Here is an 8,041-nt window from a genome sequence, read left to right on the forward strand (position 1 = left end):
TTGATTTTTGTTAAAATGTTACATTTTTCAAGTTTTGATAGTACTAATTTTGTTATTTATATCCATTAGATGAAAGAAGTGTTGTTGGTGGAAAACAATCTAATTGAATACGTGTTGGGTGCCATGGATGCACAAAACATAGAAAGCAATTTGGAAGGCAACAAAAGGAGAAGTATTTAATTTCTGAAATTTTATTTTTGTCAATGGTTTGTATGAATATTTTTAACAATGGTTTTTGGTTGTTTTGTTTTATGAATATTTTGAACAATGGTTTGGTTATTTTATTTTATGAATGTTATGAATGTTTTGGTTACGAATGGTTTGGTTATTATTGTTTATTTATGAATGATTTTGGTTATGAATGATTTTTGGTTATATTAATATTTATGATTAACATGTTATGATTTTATATTTTTTGCTTACATAATTTTTGAAAAGATTAAGGTTATAGTTTATTCATATAGTTTAGTCTTTAAAAAATTACATTTTACATATATTTTTATAAACTTTGCACTTTTTTTATGCATATTTTTCTGGGAAATTATTGCGAATAATATTTTTGTTCAATGTCTAGTTCAATAATAAAATGTTGAAATTATTTAAGAACTTTGCCCTGTTTGAGAGTGCAGTAAACTTTGCACTAAAATGTGTTGAACGTCGAATTGCTTTAAACCTTGCAATATTGATAATACGCTTTATTGCGTAAACCAGTGCAAAACGAATGACGTTTATAGTAAATATTTTTCAATTCTTTGTTATATTTCACATGTTTGATAGTGCAGTAAAATTTACACTAAATCGTGTTTAACGCCGTATTAATTTGATCTTTACATTAATGATAATACGCATTATTGCGAAAACTAGTGCAAAACGAATGCCATTTTTAGTAAATATTTTTCAACTCACTCACTATTCTAATTCTCCTGTTTGAGAGTGTAGTAACTTTTCAATAAACTGTGTTCAACGTCGAATTGCTTTAAACCTTGCAATATTGAAAATACGTTTTATTGCGAAAATTAGTGTAGAACAAATGACATTTATAGTAAATATTTTTCAAATCTCTGTCATAATTCCCCTATTTGAGAGTGTAGTAAACTTTGCACTAAACCGTGTTCAACGTCGAATTACTTTAACGTTTGCAGTATTGATATAATATAATATTGCAAAATCTATTGGGGATATCTATTAAGGTTAATATAATATCTTTATCTTCAATCTTTTATCTTCATAATTTATATATATAAGTAGATAATATTTTCATTTTAATTATATTTTTAACAGATTTTAAAGTTAAAAATATGTAAGTAGTAACATAAGTAATAAGAATCTTTAAATATTATTTGATGATCTATTTAACAAAAGAATTGTAATAATTATTAAAAAAATAGTTATTTAGTAGTTTAATACTTTAATAATTGATATTAAAATGATGATATATGATAAAAGAAATAGTAAGAATAAATAAATTTGAAATTAAGTAATGAATGTTAAATACTGTATTTTAATTATTTAATTAGACAAGTATGTGGAAAAAAATTAATAAATTAAACATCATCTTATATTACTTGAACTAACATGTATCCCGTGCATTTGCACGAGTAATAATAATATAAAAAACTGTGAAAAAAATATTACGGTAAAATTTTTATGGACGGGTCAACCCACAATCCGACCCAAGTATCCATTACTCTCACATATATCCAAATTAACCACAGCTCTCGACCCGGCAATCCGGACACTTTAAAAATTAAGCATTATTATATATATAGATTAGTTAGTTAAAAAGTTGAACTTATATTGTTAAAATGTCACGCGTTTATCAAATTTTGGGTTGAATTTAAAATATAAAGTGTTATTAGTCTAGTTGGTTAAAAGGGTGTACTTGTTTTTGTTAGGTTGTAAGTTCGAACCATACCTATAGCATTTTTAATTTTATTTTTAACCGTTTAAAATTTATGGGCGAGTCAACCCACAATCCGACCCAAGTATCCATTTACTCTCACATATATATCCAAATTAACCACAACTCTCGACCCGGCAATCCGGACACTTTAAAAATTAAGCATCATTATATTTATATATATATATATATAAATAGATTATTTGTACTTACCCCTATATAGCTCATATAATATGTTTTTCGGACCTACAAGGATTTCAACCTTCATGATTCATTTTTATTTAATTAGATCCATAAAGAATTAGGTTAAAAATAAAATTAAGAAACTTTCTTTCATTCAAATAAAGTAGTTAATCAAAAAGACAAAAATAAAATAAAAAAATAAAAATAAAGACACAAGACGTACAAGGGAAGTTACCTGAAAATATGACAACAAAAGATGAACAAATACATTAACGATAAATAACACCAAATAAGCATTTTGAATTGTCCACACATTAACCCTGCCAAAAATATTTCAAAATGTCAACCATGAACCCCACTTCCCTCTGAAACAAAGTGAACGTGCATAAACTAACAATTAAAATAGGATAATCCAAACATGAACCCAAAACATCAATATTAAATACAAATATAAATAATCAAAAATACCCAATAATATCAATGTGAACAATAACATCAAAATATGATATATCAAGTACAATAACAATACATATTTTATTAGTAAATATCATTCACAATTAACATCGGAAGAATTGAAATACTAATCAATTCTTTTGATTCACAAGTTTTCTAACCCACAGGAGAGATTTATTTAATTTTTTCGTACTTTATTATGATTTTGATGATTATTAATATTTGTGATCTTTTTAATTAAGTTTGAATAATATAACTTATGATAAACTATGTCTAGCTTAAACTATACTATATTATTTTTATGGGTTTTTACTATTTATTACGATCTCGTGATTTAATATATTTCAAAATAAGTAAATATCATTCACTATCCAATAATATAAGAATTAGTAATTTACTTACTTATAGAACACAAATAACGTTGTTTTGTAAGATTAGTGTGTATTACATTGTATCTCAAATAAATACTTGTAATTTAACTAATATATCAAAATGGACTCCAACCATTTTAAGTTTAATGTTCGTTATTGAGAGAACAAAGGCATTGATGAAGAATTGGATTGAAGTAGTTGAAGAAAAAAGAACCATTGATAATCTTTATTTATGTATACTATATTATTTGTAAGTATTGAAATTAATTTTCTAAATTCAAATATAAGAGCTAACACACTAAGATAATTTAAGTATCATGGTTCTTAACGATAAAAATTACGGAATCGATTTTCACTTAGAACACCATAAATTGAATTGAAGGGAATGATTGTTAGGTTAGAATGTGATCTATATTGATTTAATCTCTTAATTTAATGACCTAAAATTGTGGTCATTCTAAAATTTCATATAATTCAAAGACTTTTACTTTAATTCTAATGTCAGATTTACAAATTTGTATATCATTTTGATCTACTTTTGAGCTTCACGTAATATCATGATCAATTCATCATTCAATCACATCTCAAGGTATATATAGTTCTAACTTTTAGATAAATGTTGAAATAAATTATGTTAATTCTTCAAATTGACAGTTTCATAGCTAGCATTAATTTGATCATCAAATCATTCAATCTCAATCAATTTAGTTTCTTTTAAGGGATGAAACCACAAATTAACATTCAAGAATAACAAAAGAAATGTATCTTGGATCCATTTTCTCCAATTTCTATATACATATTAGAAGAACCCATCTCAATATGATAGAGAAGATCCAAAGTGAAACATAAATTTTTGAAAAATGTCAATCCTTTTATGTTTTTTACAATTCTCTCATCCCAAGGAAAGGGATACAATTGTCTTTGTGACAAACATCAATTTCTATTAATGAAACATCTTTTTTGAACATTCAATTTTAATTTGTTAAATACTATTTTTTTTTAGAAAACATAAACATAATATAAGATCCTACACTATTTTTAATTTCATAATTTGTTCTTAAGCCACAATCCAACCTACAATAATATTAATACTCCAATTTACATACAACTTTAATTGGATATTCAATTAGGGTATTCTTATTCTAAAAGATTCTCAGATTCATTTGATAAATTAAATATATCTACTTATATATAAATTAGGTTTTGTTGCTCGCGAATAAGAAGAAAAATTATTAAAATTTACATTGAATCTACATTAAATATGGCATTGTCCATCAATATGCAGTTCAGCGCTAAATGAAAATTAATGCATTGATAGTTGCTATCTAAATATGCATTTGTTACTCGAGAGCTGAAAAATAATTACCATATATGTCATTGGATTTGCATTAAAAATGGCATTGGCCTTCAATATATATAATTGCCAAAACTATTGTAGTTAAACGCTACATGGAAATTAATGCATTGATAGTTGCTATCTAAATATGCATTTCTTACCCGAGAGCTGGAAAATAATTACCAAATATGCCATTGGATCTGCATTAAAAACGACATTGTCCTTTAATAAATATTATTGCCAAAACTATTGCAGTTTAGCGCTATATTCCACTTTAATGCATAGGTAGTTGCAAAACTCTTTAGTCCAAATTAATTCGCGATATATATTTTTTAATGCAAACATTATTACATTTACCTTCAGTCGAAATTTTTTATTATATCACGTAAATATTTTATTTGCGCCAAAACTACCTCCCAAGCGCAACACTTACCCAATTACCTTCATTTCTCCCATTTCCTTCTCTCTATCCAAACCCTCTCCTCCCATCACCGCCCAAGCATCGTCGACGATTCTCTAATACATCGCTGATTCTCTAATACATCGTGGATTCTCTAATACATCGTCGCCCACATCGTCGACTCTCCAAACCCCACCAAACCCTAAAGTTAAACCCCGATTCTTTAATACCCGATTCTTTAATACCCGATTCTTTAATACCCCGCCTCCCACTGATTCACTTTTGTAGAAGACAACGAATCTATTTGAAGACAACAAATCTATTTACTATTTGTAGAAGACAGATTCGCCTCCTTCTTCACGGTAATTGTTCTTCTCATTCTTCTCTATTTGATTTCTCCTTATTCTATCTATAGAAGACAGATCCGCCTCCTTCTTCACGGTAACTATTCGCCTCATTCTAGTTTTCCTAATGGTTGTTGTTCTTCTTAATCAATAGATTAGCGGAGAATCTTCTAGAGTAATATTCGTGTTAATCTTGAAGTTGAATAACTATAAACCACAAAGTAAGTTCTTCATATATGATGCCTCTAATTAAACTGTAACTGTAAATCAATTGTATTTTTCTTGAAAAAAGTTCTTCATATATATGATGCCTTTATATGTAAGTTTTTGTTTTCTGTATTGTAAACTCTGCCAATATGATGCATTTGTTTAAACTATACTTGTAAACTAATTCCAAGATTGATAAATATTATGATATATATACTTTTTATGATTTATATGTTTCAATTCATATATTATGGTTTATATGATGTTCATGATTTATATTATGTTTATGATTTATATGCTCCATAAGAACTCATATATATAATTTATATGCTATTTATATTACTTTAGGTGATGACTGTCATAGTACTTTATTATCTTTAAGTTTATATTATGATTTATATGATGTTTATGATTTATATTCTCTATAAGAATTCATATATATGATTTATATACTACTTATATTACTTTAGGTGATGACTGTCATATTACTGTATTATCTTCAAGTCTATATTACTGTTTTTATATTACTTCATTTTTTTCATCTAATTGTAATTGTTGAGATCATTCTTCTGGCAATATAATTTCAAATAACTGTTATATCCTTAGTGAATTCTTTTGCTTAATATGTAATATAATATGCTGAAGATTGATAATTTCTTTATAAGAGATCTATTATGCTTATAGATAATATGATGCTCTTAGGTGATTTGTTTGTGTTGATAGTTCAAGTCTAATATGATGCTTATAGCTAATATGATGCTCTTATGTGATTTGTTTGTGTTGACATGTTAGCTAGTATAGAATTATGTTATAGTTTAAGATTGTTTGAATATCTTATTTGACTTCTAAAACTGCAGTTTCTTCAACTTTGAGATCCAATGTTTGAGTTCTAATTTGGTTTGTATTTCATATTGGTTGAATAAAGTATCTTACAATATGAGTAGACAATCTCAAAGAAAGCAGAATCAAAGTGAATCTGAATATATAGAATCTGACAAGGTATGATTTGGTTGATAGAGTTATAGTTTGGTTAATAATGTTATTCATGTCTTTACAATGTTTATTACTAATTGTAGGATGTACGTGAATATGAAATTAGCGATAGAAGAAAAAAAAGGACAAAGAGGTTCCAAAGACAAAAGCTTTTATTTAGTATGTTTCAAGTAATTAAGTTTTATGTTCAATATATGAGTTCTTTAAATGTTGTTAAGTGATTTAAATTCATATTTATGTTTTCAAATGATTTAGTTTTATGACCAATTTATGAGTTGTATAATGTTGTTAAATGTTATTAGAGAATGCACCATGATGGGTGTGATGGGTCTTGGGCTTCAAAAGCGGTTAGAAAATTAGAATTGTATATTTTTCAATATATAAACTACTTAGTCAATCTAATTTCTCATTTTGTTGAACTGATACAGGTTTGCAGAAATGGCTGGTGTGCTTCCTATTCGCGAGGAAAGAAAGAAGAGCGACAAGGTTGGAGAATGGATGGATTGAAGCTAGCATTATTAAGAGCTATTTGGAAATGCCATTTTGTGTAAAATTTGGCATATTTATGGAACATGCATAAGTAGTTGATGATTTTATTTGCAAATGTATTTTGTAAATTTGTATTGAATTTATGTTGCTGTACTAAGAACTAATACAAGAATCATGAATGAATATAAACTTTTTTTGGTTATTATTTATATACTTGAATTTGAATTCAATTCAATTACAATATTTTTTTTTTAAATATGCGCTGAAGGTTGCAAAAATTATGCAAATTTATTGCAAATTTTGAAAATATATTATTTAGAATTATGCAAATTGTGCATTACAAATAATGCAAATGAAGTTGTATCGATTATTGTTAATATTAATGCAAAGTTGTGAATAATGTGATTTCAAGAATAGTTGCAGTTTTATCAATAATATAATTGTTGCTGTGATAATACGAAAAAAGTTGCATATATGTATAATGTAAATGATAATGCTATAATATACTAAAATTTAATTTGAGTAATATAAATAGAATTTCAAACGAAATAATGCAAATCGAATTGCACATATATTTGTAATTGAATATGAAAATTATAAATATATATATTGTGAAGATTATTGCAATAAGAAATTTAATATATTATTGAAAAAAGTATTGTGTAACATAATTTTATAATTAATGCAATTTTCATTGAAGGTACGTTTTCATATAAATGTGTAGATATTGCAGTATTTGTTGAATATACTTTTTGTAAAGATGCAAATTTTATTGTTTCATTTTCATATATTTGTTATATTGGCTATTGCGAAATATATTGCAGTTCATAATTTTATACATTAATGCAGTTTTTGTTGAATATATTTTTATTGTTAAATAGATTTATCTTATTGGAATTTCTATTGCAAAACATTAAATTTATTAATAAAACATATATTGCAAATCTTATGGAAAATATATTTTAACCATGGTTAGTTACAGTTTTAGAAGAAAGTGGATTTTCTGCAATATCTTTATATTTAGTGGAAATTTTATTGAAACAGTTAGTGTAATCACCAATGCAAATTTGCAACTAGAGATTTGCAATGTTTTTTGGTAATTGCAAATTTGGTTGCGAAATTCCGAAATAATGTTAAGACAAATGCTAAAGACAATTTTTAATGCAAAGATAGTTGTAGGGCACCTGTTGCAAATGAGAAGTTTTTTTTGTAGTGTAAAAATAAAAAATTTAAAAACTGATGAGAATACTTTATTTAAAAAACAAATTTATACATTTAAAATTATATAGTTGAAAAATAATTAAGATAAAAAAAATGTGTGAACTTAATTAATTTAGTTTTAAATAAGTGAAACTTAATTATATA

The 8,041-nt window shown here is 25.7% G+C and overlaps 1 long non-coding RNA gene across 2 annotated transcripts; it reads left to right on the forward strand.

Annotated features, from left to right (window-relative positions):
- Nucleotides 1-4,717: 4,717 nt before the first annotated feature.
- LOC124937006 lies at nucleotides 4,718-6,885 on the forward strand. Of its 2 annotated transcripts, none has more exons than XR_007099199.1 (4): nucleotides 4,718-5,005; nucleotides 5,142-5,208; nucleotides 6,490-6,534; nucleotides 6,616-6,885. It is a non-coding gene; the product is annotated as an uncharacterized LOC124937006 (long non-coding RNA). The 2 variants fall into 2 exon arrangements; XR_007099200.1 differs by lacking the exons at nucleotides 6,490-6,534; nucleotides 6,616-6,885 and adding exons at nucleotides 6,120-6,193; nucleotides 6,271-6,482.
- Nucleotides 6,886-8,041: the final 1,156 nt, after the last annotated feature.

The sequence above is a fragment of the Impatiens glandulifera genome, chromosome 4 (genome assembly GCF_907164915.1).
Source record: "Impatiens glandulifera chromosome 4, dImpGla2.1, whole genome shotgun sequence".
NCBI classification, from domain to species: domain Eukaryota; kingdom Viridiplantae; phylum Streptophyta; class Magnoliopsida; order Ericales; family Balsaminaceae; genus Impatiens; species Impatiens glandulifera.